The sequence below is a fragment of the Saimiri boliviensis genome, chromosome 12, assembly GCF_048565385.1.
Source record: "Saimiri boliviensis isolate mSaiBol1 chromosome 12, mSaiBol1.pri, whole genome shotgun sequence".
In the NCBI taxonomy this organism is placed as follows: domain Eukaryota; kingdom Metazoa; phylum Chordata; class Mammalia; order Primates; family Cebidae; genus Saimiri; species Saimiri boliviensis.
The window spans coordinates 27,788,419-27,803,372 of record NC_133460.1 but is presented as its reverse complement, the minus strand read 5'-3'; the positions used below and the strand labels follow the sequence as shown (position 1 = coordinate 27,803,372).

Below are 14,954 nucleotides of genomic sequence, written 5' to 3'. Positions count from 1 at the left end.
CGCCCTACCTACCCTGCCTCCAGATTTGCAACTCAATAAAAGTGAGAGTGTCCCGGCATTCTGGGCCACTGCTGGTCTCCGAGATTTGCATAGCAGTGGACCCCGGGGCCCAAACTCTCTTTTCTCGATCTCTGTGTCTTGTGTCTTTCATTTCTACAATTTCCTGTCTCTGCACCAGCCGGGAATGGCTCACAGAACCCTGTAGGGTTGCAGCCTACAGTGCCCTTCGCTCTAAGCACACAGCATTCCCAGGCTGTTCCTGGAGGTGTGGGCTGGGGTTGGTAAGGATGAGCTGGGCCAGCTGCATCAGGGGAGGCAGCCATGCCCAGGGCACAGAGCCACTGTCCAAAGCTGCCTCCAGAGCTGGGAGCTGTCCTGCCCATGGCTCTGTGAGATGCCCTCCAGAGAGGAAGATGGCAGCCATCTCCATGTCTTGAGACTGATGAAGGGCCCATTCTAGACCTTTGGATACCCGGGCTCACTACCGTCCTGGGAGCCCTGTCCTGTGGGCCAGGACCAAGGTGCCCTTGCTGCTGGTATTCTCAGGAGCTCAGCCTCTCCCCACACATGTGCATATAGAGGGGTGCCCACTGTCTAGGGACAGTGAGTCTGGGGGTGGGGGTGGGTCCCTTCCAGGAGGGTTTGGCCAAAGTTCAGTTGTGAAGGTGACCTGAGATGGGCTCCCTTGAAGGAGCCATAGTGTGGAGAGTCTTGGGCAGTATCCAGAGAGAAATGCCAGCCCTGAAACTGAGACCCAATCCAGGAAGTGCTGCCGAGAGTGGCAGACACAGCTGCTGAGGCCCCTGGGGCACAGTGAGGCCGTGGGAGAGGGTGGCTCCTCTGTGGCCACTCCCGGCCTGTGCTCACACCCGCTCCTCAGGCCCGTCTCACCAGCTCTTGCAGCCCAGAATCCACATTCTTTCCAAATCTCCTTTCTCTCCTGGCTTCTGGGATCCACAGTGCCCCTCACCATTCCTTCTTACCTCTCCTCTGCCTTCCAGAACTGTTCCCCAGGACTCTCTCCTGGGCCAGCCCTTCCCCTGTCTCCCCACATCGGTGGTTCTGAATCCCAGATGCCTTTGAGATCACCTGGGTGTACTTTAAATCCTTCCAGCCCAGAGCCCCGAGCCCTGAGGCTCCTGCCTGCTCCTGTGGGACCCCTCGGCTCAGCTGATCATCATATCATCATCCATCATGTCCCCTGTCACCAAGGGCCTCTGGGATGTGTTGTCCCCACGCCCACCCTGGCACCCTCCACCCACCAACCTGTGCCCAATTCCTGCGTTGACCCTGTTTACCTTTCTGAGTGGTATTTCCTCACTCCAGGTAGGTACTGGGGCAGCTGGCAGGCCTGGCTGTGAACCTCTGTCCCATCCAAAGAGATCCTGCCCTCAGATTATCCAGTCAAGCTTGACCCCATGATGTCATTGAGTCTGGCCAGAAGAGGGCGTTGAAGCCACGTGTCCCTGAGCCCCACGGAGCTGTACCAGCTTTGGAGTGAGAGAGAGCCTGGGAGATTGAGCACAGAGTGCTGGGTCCCCATGGAAGAAATCATTGTAACCCTCCCTTCCTCCCACTCTCGAGGGCCCTGCGGGAACACAAGGCACATGGAAGATGGCAGAAGAGCCACGTGCCTGGGGTGCTTGGCACCAAGCCAGGGTTCATTTCTGTGAGTTCCCAAGATCGCCAGCCACATGTCGCACTCCTGCCTCACAAAGTGACAGGCAGTCCTGTCTGGACCCTGTGCTGAGTGTCAGATGCTGGCCAGGGAGACCCCAGCTTTGCGGGAAGCACAGACTATCAACACAGTCCCGTCAACACAGAGAGAAGAGCACAGGATGCCGTTTGGAGCACAAAGGCTATGGAGTGGTCTAGTCTGGGAGCTGGGTGTTGGAGGAGGCTGCTCTGAAAGAGGGACCTTCCACAGGGCCTGGAGATCACAAGAATCTTAGGAGTCAGCCAGGTGGAGGTGGGGACCATGGGGGTGGGCACGGTGGAAAGTGAAAGTGAGTAAGGGAGAACCTGAGGGCACTTCTGCACTGACAGGGCAAGTGCATGGGACAGGGTGAGTGTGCACTGGAATGGAGCGTGGATGTAAGGGGCAAGGCTTGCATGCACAGGAGGGAGCAGGTGTTCACGAGGGTGGAGTACACAGCGCAGGGGTGGTGGTGTGTGTACAGGAGGATGGAGTGTGTGCAGGAGGATGAAGCGCGTTTATGTGGGGCCAGGGCATACATGCATGGGACTGAGCATGGTGTCCAGCCTGTTCTTCCTAAGTAGTAGGCACCAGCTGATTCCTCATTGAATAAATGTCAGCCAGAAGGAGAGGAGATGCACCCACAGGCTCATAGCAGGAGAGGCATGGCCCATTGGTGAGCATCCCCACAGGGGACAAGGAGGATAGCGGAAGAGGCGTGTGGGTGGGGTACTGGGTACCTAGCCAGGCTTCGTTCTGGTGAGTGAGTCCAAAGAGTCTGAGGTCAGCCTGAGGACACCGAGGAGATGTGGACAAGCATGAGGAGAAAGGCATGATTCCATGCACATCCTAGAAGTCCGCAGCTGTGCACAGCTGGACTGGACGTGGGACACCAGGGGAAGAATGAGGAGATGGAATTGTAGTGGTCTGCGGGGAGCAGGAGGGATGGAGAGAGGCCAGCCTAGCACAGGAGAGGTGGGAAAGGCAGAGGGATGCCTAGGTGGAGTAGGAGGGGCCAGGAGGGATCGGTGGCTTTCGGCTTCTGATTGGCAGTGGTATGGATGGAAGAGCACGCTCCTCAGAAAGGGCCAGTGGGCCAGTGCTGGAACGCTGAGTCTCCCTTCCGTGCTGGCTGCTGGCTGCACTCTGCCAGGGTCACATCCTTCCTCCCCAGGGTCTGAGCTTTGCTCCTAAAGGGACCTTCCTCTGTGACTTTCCACTGAGGAATGCCCTGGAGATGCAGGAGCCCAGGCAGTGCCCGGAGATTCCATCCCTCCCTGTCCAGCTCAATGACTGGAGAGCTCACTGCCCCTGCCCACGTGGTGCTCACTGCCCTTGCCTCGGCTGAGCAGATGCCATCGCCTCACTGTGTGGCAACCTGGGCCCCGCTGGCCCCTGTCCTCCTTCCCTCAATCCTCCCCAGCTTCCTAGGAGCACTTTGCAAGGGGGTCACTGCAAGCATCATTGTCTCTGCATCTGGACCACTGGACCTCAGACATCCCAGGGAGCTGTTGAGTAGGCAATTGGGAGAAACTCCTGGAACCCAAGAGGAGGATGGGTGTGGAGCCATGGCGTAGGGCACCATCTCAGGGGTAATAATGAAGCGACAGATATGCCTGAGAGCTGCCCAGAGAGAGCCCAAGGCAGAGAGCAAACACTTAGGGAACCAGGGGAGCAGGAGAAAGGTAGGGCCAGGAGTTTGCAGGAGACAGCAGAGTGCAGGCTGTGTCCGACCAGTGGCTGATGAGATTCACGGACAGCGTCCACCGGGGGCCACTGCAGGGTGTGGAGGCTTCTGGGGGTCAGTGGGCTGCCTTGGAGGTTTGGACAGAGGCAAACAGCTCCTGCAGGCAACAGGGGTCGGGGGCAGGGGTGATGGCTGTAAGGGAAGAGGTAAGGGCCAGGGGACAAGGAGGGAGCGCTCTGGGAGTTCTGGAGAGGAGAGTGTGAAGACACAGGAGAAACAGGGAAAAGGAGAGGGAGGGGCGTGGTAGCCAGGGCCCGACTGGAGACTGGACTTCAATTGGGAGGGGAAACAAAGGCAAACGCCCTCTCTCAGGGTACTCAGAGGAAAGGTCAGGAAGCCAGGGCGCATGGGAGAAGAGCGGGTGTCTTCCCATTGTCTGGGTGGGGCGTTTGTTTAGCTGGAGGTGAGAGTCTAGATCAGGTGTTGGGGAGGTGGTGAGGGCAGGGGCTGGGGAGGTTAGAATTAGTCATCATGGTGTAAAAGGGAAATTAACCTACCGGACCTGCTTTGAGCAACCCAGTACTCCAGAGCAGGTAAAGTGAAGGCTTCCCTGCTCTCTGACATGGGCTTGTTCTGACTCCCTTGCATAGGCCCAAGAATGTGTCCTGCCATGTCCACAGCGGAAGGCCTTCACCCTGCTCAGCCTGCCCGTCAGAAATGTCCCCCAGCCTTCCTGGAGCCTCAGCTCCCTGACAGTGCCCTTCAGCAGATGGCTATTAGATTCCTACACTGGTGTTCACTCTGTGGCCGGGCAAGTCAGCCAAATTAAACCTTATATGTGTGCGTGTGCATGTTTATCTGTGTGTGTGTGTTCACATGCATGCATTTCTGGGTGAGTATTTGCCTGTGTGTCAGTGTGCATGTGTGTGGGTATTACGTATACGTGTGTGTTTGCCGACCCGTGCCTTTGTGTTTGCATGTGTGTATATGAGTGTGTGTGTGAGCATTCATGTGTCAGCTCTGTTGTCTTTCCTTCAACTTGTGGCTGCTGAGGATGCTGGAGTGATCTGAGGATGCTGAGGTGAGTTGAAGATGCTGGGGTGAGTTGAGGATGCAGGAGTGAGCTGAGAATGCTGGGGTGAGTTGAGTATGCAGGAGTGAGTTGAGGATGCTGGGGTGAGTTGAGTATGCAGGAGTGAGTTGAGAATGCTGGGGTGAGTTGAGGATGCAGGAGTGAGTTGAGGATGCTGTAGTGAGCTGAGGATGCTGGAGTGAGCTCAGGATGCTGGAGTGAGTTGAGGATGGTGGAATGAACTGAGGATGCTGGAGTGAGTTGAGGATGGTGGAGCGAGCTGAGGATGCTGGGATGAGTTGAGGATGGCGGGATGAACTGAGGATGCTGGTGTGAGCTGAGGATGGTAGAATGAGCTGAGGATGCTGGAGTGAGCCGAGAATGCTGGAGTGAGCTGAGCATGTTGGGGTGAGTTGAAGATGGTGGAATGAGCTGAGAATGCTGGAGTGACAGCTGTCCTGTTAGACACTCCTTATCTGTAACTTGCACGCAGTGTTCTGTTTCTGGTTTCCATCTCGGTCAGTGGTGCTGCAGAGCAGATGCTGCTCAGGTCTGTCTTTGGAGTTATTCCACTTTTTGCTTTAAACTCTCTGGTTGTGTTTCTTTTCTCATTAAGACATTTTAGAACTTTGGTCCTTAAAGCACTGCGTTTGTTACAATGAGTTGTTCTTGTCATATAGTTTTATTCCTTTATTTTTTGAACTTTTTACACACCCTTATTTCAATATTCATTTGAGATCAGTCTACTCTAGTTACTTTCTGGGCCTTGAATCTCCTCATTTCTTGTATCTGCTGCCTCTCTTTGGGGAGATACCTGGGAGTTTTTCTCTGCGCTCCTCTTCCATAGGAAATGGTTTTGCATAAGAATCCTGGCTCCCCTGGATGAGGAAGGTATCTCCTGGGGAGAGTTTCCTGTTCGGTGTTGTGGGAGCCTGGCAGGTTCTCAGTTGCATATGAGTATCATGTTAGCTTCTCAGCTCAGAGTTTCTGCACCAGCTCACTGCAGACTTGGGGCCCTGGTTTCCCGCAGGTTCCCAGGGCAGGTGGCCCTCTTCTGTGCTGGGTGCTGCTCTGTGGTATTTGTTTCATGACTCTGTGAACATTGTTTTAAAATTGGTTCGTGACATTGGCTTAGTAAACAAATGTAACACATGTGTCTCATGGAACAATGGATTGGCATACCACCTCCTTCTCATCTTCAGCCCAGTCGTCAGGGAGACCCCCGTGTCCCTGATGCCCGAGTCCACCAAGGCAGGAATACCCTGGAGGGATAGGAAATGGGAGCTGCCTCTGAGCTCCTGTGCCTGCTGTCTGCTGCACACCAGGGCAGATCTTCTGCAGACTTCCTTCCTTCCCATTTCTGAGACAGCTGAGCTTGGGTCGCCCTCCCCTTCATGGAGTCCCAGCTGTCAAACCATCGCCTCCAGGGCCATCTGCTCTCTGAACGAGAGTTTTCCTCCTGGGATACCCCCATCCATCCACAGAAGCAGGGATATAGTAAAGGAAGGACCATGATTTCTGGCTGCAATAATTGCATCTGTGAGTTTGAGACTTTCAGATGACCTTTGGACTCATGAGCTGAACCGCTGGGCACTCTGGCCCGGATGTCCCTGAGCCTCAGAACCTCCACAGGGATCATGAGCAGGGGGACACTGCCCCAGAACACTGAAGGCACCCACATGGTCTACCACGGCTCCTCACTCATCAGAGGAAATGACGAGATTCCAAGGTCCCTCCAATATTGCAGGCTGGCCTGAGCCAGGGGGCCCTGACCCAACATGGCATCAAATGCCTGGAGCTCATCCTACAGGAGCGGCCACTGAGGAGCCCCAGGTGTGCTGCGGGATGTACAGAACCTCATTCTCTCTGGACACCTGTGGTCTCTGCAGAGACCAGCGAGCCTGTGGCCCCCAACCTAACCATAACGATGCAGTCCAGCCAGAACTGGGGTCTTTTGGCTTCAAATGTGTTGGAATCTTTCTCCAGAGCCCTAGTTTCTTTTAGAAATTACCACTTAGAGAGGGGAGTGCCACGGATAAAGCCTGGCACACACTGAATTGTGTCTGCCCCAAATTTATATATTAATGTCATAACCCCCATTTCCTCAGAATGCAGCTCTACTGAGGGTTGGAGAGAATCTGTAAAGGTTTAATTAAACAAGGTCGTTAGGGTGGTCCCTAATCCAGTACAACTGTTGTCCGTATAGGAACAGCTCAGGCAACAGACACGCACAGAGGGAAAAGCATGGGAGGACACAGGAGGAAGGCGGCCAGCAGCGAAACCCAATCCCATAAGACTCAGAGGAAAACGACTCTCCCCACACCTTGACCCTGGACTTGCAGCCTGCAGAATTCTAAGGGGAAAAAAATGTCTGTTTTTTGGTCACCCAGTGTGTGGAACTTTGTTCTGGCCACCTAGTGGACAAATACAATGGCTTTGTTGTTAGCAGCCCACACTTAAATTTCCTGCACTGAAGGTATGGGACTCCCCCGTCCCCTCTGCCCAAGCCCAGCGCTGGTCTCTGAGCCAGCACGAGCTCACTGGGTAGGCTGCAGGCAGCAGGCCGGAGTGGGGCCCTGATGGAGGGGTGGTGCTGGGCAGTGAGGGTGGGCAGACGGACACTCCCTTGCTCATGGGGCTCAGCTTCGTGGAGGCATCAGAAGCAGGAGTGAAGGAAGCAGAGTGACAGGGGCCACTCACGGGGAGACAGATGGGCAGGCTCCTCCATACGTGGGAGATGACGATGGGGGCACCTGCTCCACCCACAGCCACACACTCAAACTGCCCCACACCCTGTGCTGGGCCCAGCAGCAGCTCTGTTTGAATGGTATGACCTTGGTGGTCAGATCAGGCAGGGACACCTTGACGAGACTAGAGGATCAGAATCTCCCCAGCAACACAGCCATGGGGTCATCTGAACAGAGGACGAGCAACCACAGACTGCAGGGCTATTAACAGCCAAGTGCACAGAGAGGCAGAGGTGGAGCGGAGCAGGTAGGTGCGGAGGGAGGGGAGGGGCTGGGCTGAGGCTGCATGGCCCAAGGAGCGGGGGAGCCTGAAGAAGACCCTAAGCAGAGTTCCTGTGGGCTTTCCAATGTCTGCTCCTGCTGAGGCCTGGCTCTCCTGTGATCACGAGCCGGCGACCTGCAGTCACTGCAGTCCTGTCCTTCAGGTTTCCTCTTGGGTCCTGCCTCTGCACGGCCTGCAGGCAAGCTCAGGCTGGGATCTGCCATATGGACCCTGAGGCAGGCCGTCTTACACTTTCCATGGAAACTCTCCAGCTGATAGAAGAAGTGAACACCCCCAAGCTGGGGCCACATGCTCGAGTGTTCTGTGAAATTTTTGCAAGGTTGGTGGTTTATCTAAAGATTCATGATTTAGAAATGGAACTCTTGATATTTAGGGAGAATTTTCACATACTCCTGAAGAGCTCCTCCTTCTCCAGGGATGTGTCAAAGTCCTGTGTCCAGAATCCCCCTGGCCAGCAGTCCTCTCAGCTTCCCCGATCACCCAGTGTCCAGCCTGAGTGGGCCCTTCAGTCCCGGTGGCCATGGTGAGGCTGGGTCCCTGAGCCAGGTTACCATCTAGGGACCGGCTGGGGGTCCAGTGGTGAGCAGGCTCCATCTCTCACCCCTGACCTCTGCCTGCTCCCTCCCTCCCCACTTCCTCATTCACAGACCCTGAGCGTCGCCTCTCAGGAGATTCCATCTTCACACAAGATGGGAGAGCGTTTAACTTCAGGCCACTGTTTCCCACTGTGTCTTAGGTTATTTTGCCTGCTGTAAAGAAAGTACCACAAACGGTATAATTTTTAAACAACAGGAATTTATTTAAAACGGTTCTGGAGGCTGGGAAGCCCATAGCTAGGCGGATTAGGTTTCCGGTGAGTCAGCTCTCTGGTTCATGTTGGCATCTCTTGGCCAACAATATCTTCTCTGTCCTCCCAGGGTGGAGGGAGCGAGGCAGCCCTCTGGGGCCTCTTCTATAAAGGCACTAATTCCATACATGAGGCTCCACCCTGGTGACCTAATCACCTCCCCAAACCCCAACTTCCTCATACCATCCCTTGGGGGTTAGGATTTCAACATATGAATCTTGAGGGGACACTAACTTTCAGGTCACAGCATTTGGACTTATGCCATGGCCCCCGCCCCTGCCCCTCTAATTCTTGGTTCTGTGGCTTGCAGATCGCAAACTGTGATACTTCTCGGTCTCCATAACCACATGAGCCCATTGCTATAATCAAACTCCTCTCACGTATACCTGTGCATATCCTACTGGTTCTATTTCTCTGGGTAACCCTGGCTAATACACACTGCAAGCACCTGTGAAATACCAAGGGCCTGGCCATCTGCTTGAAATGTAAAATAGAAAACATACACACACACACACACACACACACACACACACACACACACACACACACAGAGAGAGAGAGAGAGAGAGAGAGAGGCCCTGCCCGAAGCCACCTGCCCAGTGCTTGTCCCCAGACTGACACCCAGTCCCCTTTGCCTGTCTCCATCACAAGCGCTGCCAGCCTGTCTGACAAACTGCCCTACAAAGTTACTGACATTGGCCTGGCCTCCTGGGGACAGGAGGCCCCGAACATTGCAGAGAATGAGATGCCGGGCCTGATGTCCATGCAGGAGCTGCACTCGGCCTCCAAGTCACTAAAGGGCAGGCACATGGCTGGCTGCCTGCACAAGACCATGGAGATGGCCATCCACACTGCCACCCTCATTGGCCTGGGGGTCCCAGCGGCAACATCTTCCCCATCCAGGACCATGCGTTGGCTGCTATTGCCAAGGCTGGCATTCCAGTACAGGCCTGGAAGGGCAGAAGAACAAGGAGTACCCGTGGTGCATCGAGCAGTCGCCAATTCAAGGACGGGCCCCTGAATGTGATTCTGGAGGATGAGGGTGATCTCACCAACCTCTTCCACACCAAGTACCCACAGCTCTTGCTGGGCATCTGAGGCACCTCTGAGGAGACCATGGCTGGGGTCCATAACCCACACGGGATGATGGTCAGTTGGATCCTGAAGGTGCCTGCCATCAACATCAGTGACTGTCACCAAGAGCAAGTTCAACAAGCTCTATGGCTGCTGGGAGGACCCCATAGATGATATCAAGTGGGCCACAGAGGTGAGGATTCCTGGCAAGGTAGAGGTGGTAGCAGGCTATGGCAATGTGGGCAAGGGCTGTGCCCAGGCCCTGCACGGTTTCGAGGCCCATGTCATCATCACCAAGGTCAACCCCGTCAGTGCACTGCAGGCTGCCATAGGAGACTAAGAGGCAGCCACCATGAACGAAGCCTGTCAGGAGAGCACCACCTTTGTCACCACCATGGGCCGTGTCAACGTCGTCCTTGGCTGGCACTTAGAGCAGATGAAGGATGAGGACATCGTGTGTAACACTGGACACTTTGACCGTGTGTGACATGGGACACTTTCATGTGGAGATTGATGTTAAGAGGCTTAGTGAGAACACTGTGGGCAAGGTGACCATCAAGCCCCAGGTGGCCGAGTACTGGCTAAAGAACGGACACTGAAGCATCCTGCTGGCTGTGGGTTGGCTGGTCAGCCTTGGTTGTGCCATGGGCCACCCTGGCTTTGTGATGAGTGACTCCTTCATCCACCAGGTGATGGTGCAGGTTGAGCTGTGGACCCACCTAGACAAGTACCCCACTGGGGTTCACGTCCTGCCCAAGAAACTGGATGAGGCAGTGGCTGAAGCCCTCCTGGGCAAGGTGAATGTGAAATTGAGCAAGCTGACTGAGAAGCAGGCCCAGTACCTGGGCATGTCCCCTGATGGCCCCTTGAAGCCTGATCACTGCCACTACTGTGAGCCAGTCCTGTGTTTCACCTTCCAGCTGCTGTCCTTGTCCAGGCCCTACCTCTTCTTCCAAAGAGTAGATGCCACCAACTTTGCAATTGTTTTATCAGTGCCCCTCATTGACTCCCCAGGGATGGTCACTCAGCTTTTGGCTTTGCTGCACCCCTCATGCTATTCCAAGTGTGTCTGGGGGACTGAGAGTCCCCTGCTCAAGCCCTGGTTATGGCGCAGGTACATGGGAGACAGCCACAGGGAACCGGGAGCTGAGAGGTCTCAGAACTGCTCGCTAAGTCAGTCCTTCCTTAGCCTGGTAGGTGGCAGTGGAGTCACAGGGCCCATGTACTTTACCATCTAGGCCTTCATCTGGCCTGCGGACTTACACCGTGTGCTTGGTTTATAGGCTCAGCAGTTCCTCAGCCCCTGACACATGAGAAGGAGCTATATTGAAGGGCAAGGAGATGTTGTTAGAACTTTCATGAGAGCTTGTCTTAGTGCCGGGCCTTCTCTTAAACCTCGTAACAATGAGGCTGGTACTTTCAGTCCCTGTTTTACAGGAGTTAGAACAGACTGTTAAGGGACAACTGAGAAAGAACCGAGAAGTGACAGCAAGAGATTGAGAGGGGCCAGAAAATCATCAAACAGGCACAGATCGGCCACCACTTGGTAACAAGAGGGTTTCTATCACAACCCTGGGTCAAAAAGACAAGAATTTGGCTTATAATGTTGATAATGTTAAAAGAAAGCAAGAAGGTAGGTAAATAAAAGTCTCAATGCCATAATAAAAATAGAAACAGAGAGAGAAAACACAAAACAGAACAAATATTTCAATAGATTACCTGACCATATATGTAAATTACCCAGCACAGCTAGGCAGCACGCGAGACATGGAGTTCCCTCTGCCCCTCTGTCTTCCTGTCCGTGCTGGGCCTACTCAGGACATCCTCGTGAAAAACGGAGGGCCCTCCTGCCCCTCTGTCTTCCTCCACATGCTGGGCCTGCTCAGGGAATCCTGGTGTTCACAGAAGGGGCCAGGGGAACTGCGTGAAGACCACAGCTTTGTGTAAGCACATGAGCTTCAACACAGGCGTGTGGCTGTGTGCTTGTCCATGTGTGCATGCAGAGGGGTCCTGCAGCCATCCGTGGTGGGAGTCTGGGGGAGGATCCTGGCTTCAAAGAGCCCAAGCCATTAGCCCGGGCTTGGAGACTTGTGCTGAGGGATCGGAGGGAGGGGCTGAGCAGCAAGCTCAGTAGCAGCCCAGGCCAGCCAGGAGGACAGTCCAGCCAACCATCAGGGGTGAGGGAGGCTCGCCCCAGCCCAGAGCTGGGTCCCCTGGCCAGCCAGGTGGAGGGGTTCCTTCAGGCTTCGGTGATGACCTGGCAGGAGGCTGGGGACATGTTCCAGGCTGTGAGCCTCTGTGGGAGGCAGGTGGACACTTCCCCCATATCCCCACTTCTGGCCACAGGTTCTGCCGTTGAGGACAGGAGCCCAGTGCCCGGTACACCTCTGCAGACAGCTGCTCTGCATTGACTACCTGTTCCTCCACTTAAAGTTGTGAGATCTTCAGCAAGCTGCTATACATTCTCAGACCTGTGGGTTCCTAATCTATCAAATGTGAAGAAAGCAAGCGTGGCTCACAAAGCGTGGCTGAGTGTAAAGCAATTCGCCCGTGGTGATCAGCAGCACACGCCCAGGGAGGATAAGACAACTGACATGCCTCGCTGGTGTTTCTGAGGCGCCGTCCCACCTCCGAGGACCCAGGGTCTAGCACAGAGTAGAGGCTTAGTGTGTATCAAGGCCCCACTTGAGCTCTGGGAGTTCCGGCTGTGCCACTTTCATGATAAATGACCAGAGTCGTTTATCCGCCATCTGGCAGGGCCTGCTGGTTCAGCGCCCGACCGCGGAAGGGGCAGCCTGGGGAAGCGCAGAGGGCCCGGGGCTGCCGTCAGAAGACTCAGCGGCTAAAGCCCAGCCCAGCCCCCCGACACTTCCACCCACCTCACGCCTCCTCTCACGGAGGCTCGAGCCACTGGTTCAGGGTGTGGGATGGGGGATCTGAGGGCTCAACTTGTCATTAGGCAGCCCCTGCCCCAGTCACCTCCATGCCTCCCTGCTGGGGCACTTGGGTTGACAGTTGAAGTTTCAGGACCCCAGGAAAAGTGCCTTAATAACATTTTCCTGTAAATGGAGAGCCATTTATTTTCCCATTGATTTGAGATGTTCACTGCAGCACATCCTGTGTGGGTCTTGTTCCTGCCTTTATCCTGTCCCTCATCATGGTGCTCCCCAGAGGACTCTCCAACAAAATAAACCTCCCACATGTACATTTTCCTCTGCAGTCTGCCTCTAAGCCTCTGTAAGAGGTTCAGCTAATACAGGTGTGCAGACCAGGTGTGCACATCTGCCTCCAAAAGTCCCACAAGTGTCTTCCATCAAGAGAGTTTTCTTAGGAGGCTGAGAAAACCAGTAGGAGATCTAAAGCTCCAGGATCCTTGCCCTCAGTGATTGGTGACCTGCAGAGACAGGGCACTGTCCACAGATCTACTCCAACTCCTTCCTGGAAGCGCAGCTACTAAACTGTAACCTCCCTGCGGCTCAGGGGGCTGTGTCTGAGCTCATGGCAGCGGCAGGTGCACATGCCTGTCACCCAGCCTAGCCCTGCTCCTCCTGTCTGGCTGACTAGAAGGTGATCTCCAAAGAATGCTCTTGCCTGGCAGAGCTTTCCCCTGCATGTTGAGGCCCCTGAATGACCAATGGAGGCCTGCAGTGCCCCTGGGGACCTGACCTCTCTGTGCCATTCCAGGGGTGACAAGTGCCCTGGCTTCTTGTGAGCTTGGTCGTTCCACGTGGGGCTACTCGTGACCTCATCTGCTCTGGCTTATTCCAGCTCTACAGGGGTGCTTCACATGACATCCAGTGGACTCTCAGAAATGTGTGTTCTCATAGTTCTGGTCTACAATAAGGAATAAGCATTGCCCACTGTGTTCCCTTTTGTACACTTCTGTTTTGGGGCAGCTCTGAGGTGAGACTTGTTTTCTAAAAGTATGCTGCTCCCCTCGAGAGGGGGCAGTGGAACAATGGCAGCCTGAGACTAGAAACAGCTAGTGGGTGCCCCTCAGGCATCAAAATAGTGAGTAAATACTAACACTTCAAACAGATCCTCTAGGAGAGCATGCTGAAATTCACCAGAGATGTGACAGGACTCACAGAGAGCAGAGGAGAGGGAAGCCTGCCGAGCTGGGAGCCCCATGGAACGAAAAGGGGTTCCCTGACACAGGGAAGAGGTGAGTGGGTGAGAGAACCTCGAAATTTCACACCTCCACCATAGACCTTTGCAATCCTCCTCCCAGGAGAGCCCCCTCATCGCCCCCGGGCCTCCAGATGAACACAGGAGCCTGCTGGAGACTGTGCAGAGGCAATGCTCAAGCCTACATGGATCCCACAGGCTTTGATCCCTGAGCAGCCCAGTGCCAGCTGCTGCTACCCCACCATGGAGGGGAACTGGGCACTTTTATGTGCCCCAAAGACCGATATGCAGCTGTGGTAAAGAGGAGCGGGCAGACTACGCACTGCCTGGCTTCCCTCTGCTGCTGCTCTCTGCCAAATGGGAGTTGCCTGCTTTGCTGACAGGCTGCCAGTGCCACTGCCCACCCCTGCCTCAGCATGACAGCCACAGCTCAGTGATCCTCTGAGAGCCCAACCCCCAGAGGCTGCCCATTAACCCTTCCCACCACAGCCTGGCCTCTGCTGCCCCAGGCCAGGGAGGGAGCAGGGAGGTCAGGCACCTTCCTGAGTTCCTAACAGCAAAATCCAGCTTTGGGAGAGAAGTGCCCACGGGCCGTGAGCCCAACAAGTACCATTGCTCATTGCTGCAGCTGAAGGGTCCTGCCCTCCTAAGTGAAAGGCACACAGCATTGCCACCCTGCTGCCGCAGAACATTGCCACTGTGGCCTGGAGCCCTTCAGGAAGCCCAGCCCACACAGGCCTGTGATCTGCTAGGCTCCTGGGGACCAGCCTGCCACTCCCTATCACAGCCAGCACCTGAACTCTGGGCTGGCTGGATCCAGGTCCAGCCCCATCAGGACTCCTGCGTGCCATCTAGTGGGTCACTGAGAGGTGTGGGAGTTGGGGAATTACTTAGCCCAGTTCAACAGCGCTGGCACCTGACCACTCTCTAGGCCTGAGGTTGGGCCCACCCAACCAGCCAGCACCGCCATGATGACTCCCACCGCCATGGCTGAGAGGGAGAGCCGCTCCCCCTGTCTCCACGAGGCAGCGGCATTACCACATTGGAGAACAGGCCAGCCATGCAACTGCCTGCATTGGGCCGAGTGCAGAGGTCCCACCCTGAAGCCACTCCTGCGGAGAGGCACACAGGACAGGCAGTTTCCATGTGCCTCAGCCACTGTGGCTGGAGCCAGACCACGGTGTGCAACTGAACTGACAGACACCAGCCCCGGAACAGGGGTGTGATAAGGAAGCTGATTGCATTCCTGCCTGTCTAGGACATGGAGCCAGTGCAGCACCCACATCCCGCCACAGAGACCTCTATGTACTTCATCAGGAGCTCCCCCAGCCACTCTCATAAGGTCTGACGCCTGTGCTTATCACTGGGAGTATTTGTGGGAAAGCCAGGGGGTCCAGCTCTGCCCAGCTGCATCCTCCCT

At 55.3% G+C, this 14,954-nt stretch overlaps 1 pseudogene; it reads left to right on the top strand.

Annotated features, from left to right (window-relative positions):
* The first annotated feature begins 8,999 nt into the window (after positions 1–8,999).
* Positions 9,000–13,746, top strand: LOC101029580 (adenosylhomocysteinase-like; annotated as a pseudogene).
* The last annotated feature ends 1,208 nt before the right edge of the window (positions 13,747–14,954 follow it).